General features: G+C 43.0%; 1 protein-coding gene and 1 non-coding gene across 2 annotated transcripts in view; both read right to left on the reverse strand.

Moving 5' to 3' along the window:
- The window catches only part of LOC135106823 (neurochondrin homolog), an 89,051-nt gene that overhangs the window by 34,107 nt on the left and 45,700 nt on the right, over positions 1 to 9,244 (reverse strand). The window lies entirely within an intron of this gene.
- Trnar-acg (transfer RNA arginine (anticodon ACG)) lies at positions 7,828 to 7,900 on the reverse strand. The gene has a single exon. It is a non-coding gene; the product is annotated as a tRNA-Arg (tRNA).

Raw genomic sequence — 9,244 nt, forward strand, 5'->3', positions numbered from 1 at the left:
CATTTCTCGGTTACGTCGTTGTTGCGCCGCGCGCCTCATATAGTGGCTTTGTTCTCCCCATTAGATTTACTTTCAAAGGCTACATAGGAGATGCATTCTGTTCTCTTGGGTGTTTGTCTCTGAAGGTGCAAAATCCTTATTAAAGTTTATGAAAGTACCTTTGAAAATTTCAGTAACTTCCCCTTCAGTTTGTTAAAAGGAAAAAAAAAAGTTTAGATGGGACGGCGAAATCTTTTAGGATCGTGTCTCAAAACTCCACTCCTTTCACTATGCTATGCCTGTCTAGCCTGAGAAATGTAGCCTGAACTGTCGCTCTCCTCTTACTATTCTTGGAAAATAATAATAATAATAATAAAAGGAAAAACCTGGAAGCGGAACTGTAATAACTCACACTTTTAATGATTTCCTCTGAACACTTTCCAACTTTTTCATAAACTGCGCAAGGCACACCCACTGGCGTCCTGGAGGGGGCTGGGGTGAAGGGAGACGGCTTGGCTCAGCGGAGGAAGAAAGGAAGGATGAAAGGAAGGAAAATACGACTTCGAATAGAAAGTGGCTGTGGTGCCTTGGTTGAGAGTCGAATAAAAGATGGTGGTGATGGTTGGCAGAGAGTGTAGGTAAGTAAAGCCACGGTACAGGCTAACTAACTGACCTGCATCAATCATGCCTATATGGTCAGTGCACGAGGTGGGATGACGAGCATCACACGCGGAGGATCTAGTCTGTGCTAAGTCATCATCATACCTTGACCTTCCCTCGTGGTATTTATAAACTCAAGTGAGAATAACTTATAAGGTGAAAGGATGAAGCAAAGTCACGCATACTTTTTTGTTTTTTTTTTATTATTTAATTTGTTATTCTATTTCAGGGGGGCAAACTCAGCGATCAAAGTGCTTACCACTGTTAGCCATTTAAATGTTGTACAGCTGACTATGTCGCGTGTATCTCGTGTATCTCACAGCGCAGTGAAATGTATATCTCCCGACACACACAGTAGTGAGGGCTCTGATGTTCCGGGATACATTTGACTGTCTTCTTGGGTAGCACTAGTCATGCTCGCTCATACTTGGACATAAACTTGACAAAAACAGATCAACCAGACAGACAACCAGAGAGAACATCTCTCTCTCTCTCAACGATCCCAAATACCGTGATCCTCGCAGGCCTTGCCTTCATGGACACGGGCATGAAGGGTCCTGTGAGTGTCCCCGTTAGCGTTACCTTCCTGAAGCTATTGAAAAATTGGAGCAAAATTGAGCTGGGTTTTCAAAGTTGACGGAGCGTGCCGTTATGCGCCTCATCGACTCCAGGCGGAGTGTGCCTGCAGCAGCAGCAGGAAGCGGCTGCCTGTGTGGCGGCCAGTAGGCTTCTCTACTGCAACTTTGTCATCCCCCGTTAATTTTCACGTGATGAGATTTCTGCCTCAGATTACTGGAAATTTAACACGGGGAGTATAAGTCCATGGATAAAACAGAGCTGAGTGAATCGTGGAATGTACTCGTAAATGAGCGATTCAGTTTATACCAATAGCTATTTATCTCCTAATAACAATATTGATTTTTTTTTTTTTTCGCTAAAGAAGAAACGTAGACTTGAAATGCTGCTGCCGCTCCTCCCCCCTTTACCAAGCGTCACGTGATCATCCCATTCATGAGAGAGAGAGAGAGAGAGAGAGAGAGAGAGAGAGAGAGGAGAGAGAGAGAGAGAGAGAGAGAGGAGAGAGAGAGAGAGAGAGAGAGAGAGAGAGAGAGAGAGACTGACAATAAACTGAATGCAGATAATGAGAACGACAACACATGAATAAAATGTAGTGTGACCTTAGTATAGGACAGCTAACTTCACTCAGCCAGAAGAGACGATTCATACAAGAAAAAAAGCAAATTGCAATACAAGTTGGAAAGGAAATAAAGAGGGGAAAAAGGCACTCAAAGGGACGGTTAAGGGAGGCAGGAGAAAGGGCGATTCAAGGAACATAATGGCACACAATGAAAAAAAAAAAAAAGAGAAGGTAAACAAAGGAAACACTGTGTGCGTATGTATGCATGTATGTATGTATGTATGTATGTATGTATATACCTGTAGCACAAACAACGCGTTAAATGGTTAAGAATTACACACATAAATATTTCGAGGTAACCCAACACACCACAGCAAGGAAAGAGAGAGAGAGAGAGAGAGAGAGATGAGAGAGAGAGAGAGAGAGAGAGAGAGAGAGAGAGAGAGAAGCCGACACAAATAGCACAGACACAGGCGCAGGAAAAAAAAAGGGGGGAGGGGAAAGTGAATGTAAATACCAGAGATATTTTACATTTATTTCGTTTCGCTGTTCTGGGGATTACACACGTGTACACAGGCAAACACACACACAAACACACACACACACACACACACACACACACACACACACACACAGAGAGAGAGAGAGAGAGAGAGAGAGAGAGAGAAGAGAGAGAGAGAGAGAGAGAGAGAGAGAGAGAGAGAGAGAGAGAGAGATCCACACAGCTAGCCAACTAGACATTCAGATTACACCACGAAGATTAAGAAAAAAAAAAATCAAGGAAGTATTTTTGACTAAGTGAAAGCCTGGGAAATGACAATCGATAAACATTATATTAAAAGAAAGAGAGACAATAAGGAAACACTGGTGCCATTAACAAACATTAATTACTCCATTCAGGAAGAACAAAAATACGAGAACTATGATACCGTACCCCCCAGCCTATCCCTACTCACGGCTTCCTCCCCCCCCCCCTCTCTCTCTCTCTCTCTCTCTCTCTCTCTCTCTCTCTCTCTCTCTCTCTCTCTCTCTCTCTCTCTCTCTCTCTCTCTCTCTCTCTCTCTTCAGCGGTGCATCGTTCCTGTTAACAGTGGGGGCAAACTCAAGCACAACTCCCACACAAGAGTGAATGGAGGTCAGAGGAGTATGCCTTTGAAGAGAGAGAGGAAAAAGCTTGTTTTTCGACGTGTAAGCTTCATTACCCCTTGCCGCCTCACCGCTCGCCACTGCTTCAGCCGGGCACTTTCAGGCAGGTATTAAATGGAGACAGCAAGAAAAGGCAGTAGTTTATGTATTTTGATCATGTATAGTATAACGCCATTAATTACTGTCTGGAAATTCCCTCTTAATGACTGCAAGAAATGAAAAGAAAAATAAGGATTGGTTAAATGGGGGAAAACAATATTGGTATACTTAACTTTAACCTAACGCTAGCCTAACCTAACTCTCCATCAGATGCCCTTAATAGACATATTATTTTTTCTCTTCGTCCTACATACCTGACAGAATCCTTTGGGGTCGATCTTCGCTTGGCTAGCTACTTTTAGTTAAACGAGATATCTCTCCTAAAACATGCATAGATTATATTTATTATAAGAGTGAGTCATGAAAGAGTGAAGACACTGGCTAACTTGAACTAATTAAAGGTGGACAACACTCAACGGGTAAAAACAGAAACAGGGAAGGAGTGTATGGGTGAAAGGAGGGAAAGAGGGAAGACACTGGTCCACTCCTAGAATTGGTGGCGCTCGTGGGATAAAAAGCCGATAGATCCATCCCAAATCAAGCCAAATGCTCTTATTGCTCGTTTCGCATCAAACCTGACATTTTCATAATCGCAAAAAATGTCTGAACAAATAAAGAAAACCTCTACTAAGAAGAAAATGAAGAAGGGCTCCCGATTGTTCGGTGCGCTGAAGAAGCTTCTGTGCTGCTGCTGGTGCAAGGCGCAGGAGCAGGACGAGGTGCTCGAAGAGTGCGTGGTTGATGACCGTCCACGCCAGGACGAGGGAGAGAAAGCTGATATGTGTGAGGGGAGTGAATGCCTGGCTGACAGCAGCTCGGAGACGGCCCAGTCACTGCAAGTGACTTGCGGACAGTCTCCTGAGTGCGAGTCGGCAGAGCAAGTTGTATTGTATGATGACTCCTTGATTGAGAAGATTTATGCTCTGATTGAAGAGCCTCTGAAGCCATCAGCGACAGAGAAGAATGAATGCCTGGCTGACAGCAGCTCGGAGACAGCCCAGTCACTGCAAGTGGCTTGCGGACAGTCTCTGAGTGCGAGTCAGCAGAGGAGGTTGTATTGTGTGATGAATCCTTGATTGAGAAGATTTATGCTCTGATTGAAGAGCCTCTGAAGTCATCAGCGACAGAGGCCACAGAGTGTGGTGTGTTGTGTGATGAATCCTTGATTGAGAAGATATATGCTATGAATGAAGGGCCTCTGAAGCTATCAGCGACAGAGGCCCTAGAGCGTGTTGAGGAGCAAGGCAAGACTGAGGGGCAGACAGAGCGCTGTGCTGCGGGACGTCGGCGACGCAAGAAGAAAGTGCGACACGAAGAGGGGGACGTTAGCGGGGAGTGGCAGTTGGTGTGTAAGAAACCGAAACGGAAGAAGGAGATAGTAGTCCAAGAAAGAGAAACACCTGCAATCAAACCCCTTAAGCCTGAGCCACAGAGCGTCTCCTGCAAGTCCAAAGAGCAGCGCCGGGGCAACAAATGCCCTCAGGACGAGCGTGAGAGAGTGCGTCTGTCGTGGCAGGAGAGCACAGTGAAGGTAGCGGTGCCGGTGCCACCAAACAGACGGCGTCACATCATCGGCACGCGGGGAGACACGATTCGTCAGCTGCAGCAGCAGTACCCCGCCGTGCGTGTGTCAGTGCCCCTCCCACAGGACCTCACGTCCCGGGAAGTAATCATCGAGGGGCCCAAGACACAGGCTGACGCCATGGCGCTGAAAATCACCCTCCGCCTGCAGGCAATAGAAGAAAAGCTGCGTGAGGCAAAGCAGCGGCGCCATGAGAGAAAGAGAGTGGTGTTAAAGGTGGAGGTGGCACCCGACATGCGGCGCCACGTGGTGGGTCCTCGAGGCGAGACGCTGAAGAGGCTGGCACAGGAACACCCCGCCGTCAAGGTGATGGTGCCGCCCCCTAGCGACACTCAGGCAGCCAGTGTGAGCATTATGGGGCCACGCGATGAGGCGACAGTAGTCGCAGACTGTATCAGGGCCTGTGTGCAGGCTGCATGGCAGCGGCAGCGGCAGCCCCACAAGAGAAAGCAGTGAGGAGGCAGCGCAATAACTAACGCACCCAGTCATTATTTGACCTCACCTCAGAGATATCTCCGACTGTTCATTTCCAGACTGGTGTTGGTTGGATCTTAAACTTTACTGGTACACTCGCTCAAAACTTCTCTAACAAAATAAAATAAAATAAACATTATAAAGAAATCAATGAACAAAAACATATAAATAAAATATATAAATAAATAGAAAATAAAAACTAGAAAATAAAAAACATATAAATAACTACCTTCACAAAATGATAAACAGATAGACAGAAAATAAAACAAAGTAACATAAAAGAAACAAACAAACAAACAAACTCGAGTATTCATTTCTAGCTTGATGTTTTTGTGTCTTAAGCTGCTTGTGTACGTACATACACTCATGCTCCACTCTCTGTTCCCACACACGCAAAACTCATTTAAGAACCCTCAGTAACACGAACCACCAACCACCACAGCACTTAGTCTACATATTCCACACACGCCACGGCTTCACTTTATCCAGCGGGAGGAGGAGGTATAGAAGGGAGGTGAAGAACGCATGCCAGCACGTCCATCTATCTATTTATAGCACCGTGTTATTGCTCCACCTCCGCGAATCAATTGCAGTTAATTGGCTTAATGTTATTTCAGTGTCCTGTTATTTATTTATTTATTTTTTTTTCTGGTTGGGTCCATTAAGTCCCTTGTGTTGTGCTATAAATAGTGGTATGAATAGCATTAACAAGGCTGAAATGCATACAAAGGGTGTGTGTGTGTGTGTGTGTGTGTGTGTGTGTGTGTGTGTGTGAGGTAAATAAACCCACAGCACCATCACCTGTATTTCCATGCGCCACTGATGATAGGTTTGTATGGAGTACGAAGATTTACTTATATCATGTGTGTTTTTCTACCTGAGCATTAACTGTACTGATTGATATTACTGGTGTTTATGAATTTGATATTGTGTGTTCTTGCACGATGACTGCTTTAATCAATGACTATGCTGAAGAGATACAAAGTGACACCAAATAACTTTGAACGAAATAAAGATGAATGCGAAAAAGAATTTTTATGGTGACTTTTAAGACATGTAAATAAACAGTAGTAACTGATTAAAATTTGAAAATATTTCTGAGTTTCCAGTAGCCTTTAAATACTAAATTCATGCAGCATCTCAGCCACGACAAATAATATATTTTGTTCACTTGCAATATCGTCACTTTCATGAGTAAAAGAGGTAAGGGAGTCGCCGTACTCATGAAGCATCAGCGATGAGCAGGTAACGCCGCCACAGCATTTCTGCACTGTACGACCGTATTCTGAAACACTTCTTCCCGCACCCTGACTACTCTCAAAGAGCTCTGGTTGAAGTTGCAATGGTTTTTAAGTGTTTATACAGTTTTAAAGACAGATTAACAAGATTTCTACATTATTAACAAGAGAAGCAGTCTTGAGAACAACGGCTAATCATCTCTGTGGCCTTTGAAAATAGTCGTGATGAGAGAGCAGAGCTTTAATAAATATGGGTCGTAGTCAGATTCGGTTCCGCCCGATCTACCTCGACCCCCTTCATGAGTAAGAACAAATTAAAATACCATACTCAACAACGAAGAAACTACAAAATGAATGAATGAATGAATGAGTGAATGAATGCGTCTCGTCCCCGCTGGAGCATCAATGGGGTCATCTGCACGTCAACAAGCGAACGAGGACAACAGCGCTACCTTCCAAATGAATCCTTCTCCACTATTCTCCTTTCCTTTCGCTAGTATAATCCAGAACTCACCGCCTGTTTCTACTTTTCCTCCGACTAACGACCTGAATCATTTCAAAGGCGGGCTGTCAAGACACCTCTGTTACTAAATTGGCCAACTTTTTTTTGCAAACTTTCTCTAATTAACGTTTGAGAAGCGGCAGAATAAGCGAGCGTTTGTTTTCATTTCTGTGCTCTTAGTGAGCCTCCTTGACGGAAAAAAAAAATGAAGGAAAATGAAACACTAATCTGAGAATGGAAATTAAGTCTTTTTTTTTCTTTTCTTGCCAGTCTCCTTTACATGAAGCAAAAATACTGGAGCCGTATTCTGAGACTCTTTGTGCTAGAATTACGGTTATCCTAAAAGGCCATAAAGATAACAACTTTTTTTTTTTTTCAGATGATGGCGGACATTCTTATTAAACTAACACTGAAAAAGAAGAAGAAAAAGAAAAAACTTGGAAATCCTAATAACATTCACTTGTGCCAGTCTTGCACTTCACCAAACTCATTTCTTTCCATGTATGCATACCTCCACACTCGTCAGCGCGTCACCACCAGTCACTGGTGGTGCCCTCTGACAGTGGTCAGAGGGCAACACACCCCCATTCATTCAGCAGGGTGGACGTCCCAGTGTCACCCCCTCTGCTCTTACGTGCACATAATTGTACCATGTTGTAAAGGGCACCGCCGGTCTTTCAATTAACTACCAACACACATCGATGGTTCTTGTTGCAACTCTTCTTCTGGAGACTGAGATGGTCGGGAATTTTTCGTGAAGGCTTGGTTGGCTGGCCGCCGCCCGTGATGATGTAGGCACATTTTCAGAAAGACGCCTTTGCAGAGGTCCAGAACTCGTTGCTGTCGTCCTCGAAGATAGGGTTGATGGAATGCACGTGGGTATTCCACCACTCGGGGATAGCTTGAAAACAGCCACTTTCCGTCAAGAATCGAATTTAGGTCCCCGAGATCAAGTCCGAGCGCTGTCCATTAGACCACCACCTTTCCAAAAAAGGTAACCCAGACCATTCGACCTCGCCAGGATTCGAACCTGGAATCTTCTGATCCGTAGTCAGACGCGTTATCCGTTGCGCCACGAGGCCCTTATATTCCTTAATGAATCTGAACAGGTAAGAGAAGGATAGAATTTCTCCTCTTCCAGTGTTGGCAGTGTTAATATTGGAGACGATGCGTGGCAAACTATAGCAGTGCATTGTAACCTGCCAACTCGTCCGTATGGATTTTTAAGTGTGTGTGTGTGTGTGTGTGTGTATACTTTACGGGGCAAGACCGTATTAAAGGCGCAACACTCGCTTTCGTGCAGTACCATTACTACCGCTACTACTACTACTACTACTACTACTACTACTACTACTACTACTATGTACTAAACGATCAAAGACGAAAATAGCCGAGTGAAAAAAAAATATCCACAGAGTAATAAGTTAATGGAAGAGGAAGTAAATGCTTAACGGAAAAAAAAAAAAAAAAAAAGGCCAGGGGAGGATAAATGTCCACAGGGAATTAAGTTAGTGAAAGGTAAGTGTCTACAGGAAAGATATATATATATGTTACAGTCAATACCTGAATCCAGACAATTTGTAAAGTGACTTATTTTTTCAGGCAATTTGTGAACTGCCTAACCTAACCTAACCTAACCTAACCTAACCTAACCTAACCTAACCTAACCTAACCAGGCAGTTCACAAATTGCCTGAAAAAAATAAGTCACTTTACAAATTGTCTGGATTCAGGTATTGACTGTAACATATATATATATATATATATATATATATATATATATATATATATATATATATATATATATATATATATATATATATATATATATATATATATATATATATATATATATATACTCGTATATATATTTTCTTCAGCAAGCAATGCAGCGTAAGGCGGTGGTTGGTGGCTTCACTATCACAGGTACGAACTGAGGACGGGTCCGTGCGTGATGAGTTCAATTAAGGCTCTGGCGTGGAGGTGCTTTTCTGTACCTGCCCGGACTTTGCTGTTGTGGAGTGGCTGTGATATTATAAGCACTTTTTTTTTTCTTCATGTATATCGACGCCTCTCCTCTAAAAATGTTCAAGTGTAGCTACGTATTACTGGCAACTGTTTTAGTATTTATTATATATGGAGTAGTTAGTGTTTGATTATTTCAATACAGGTATGATTTTGATTTTCCCCTTTAACTATACATTTGTTACTATTGTTTTAAGACTGTCAATATTGATCATAATACTAACGTTACTACTACTACAGCTATTATTACCACTACCACCACTATCACCACCACTACTACTACTACTACTACTACTACTACTACTACTACTACTACTACTACTACTACTACTACTATAATCATAATCAGTGCTCATTTATTTACGTAACAACTGATTAATACTGGTAAATCAAAATGTTTAT

This window comes from Scylla paramamosain, chromosome 14 (genome assembly GCF_035594125.1).
Source record: "Scylla paramamosain isolate STU-SP2022 chromosome 14, ASM3559412v1, whole genome shotgun sequence".
Lineage (NCBI taxonomy): Eukaryota > Metazoa > Arthropoda > Malacostraca > Decapoda > Portunidae > Scylla > Scylla paramamosain.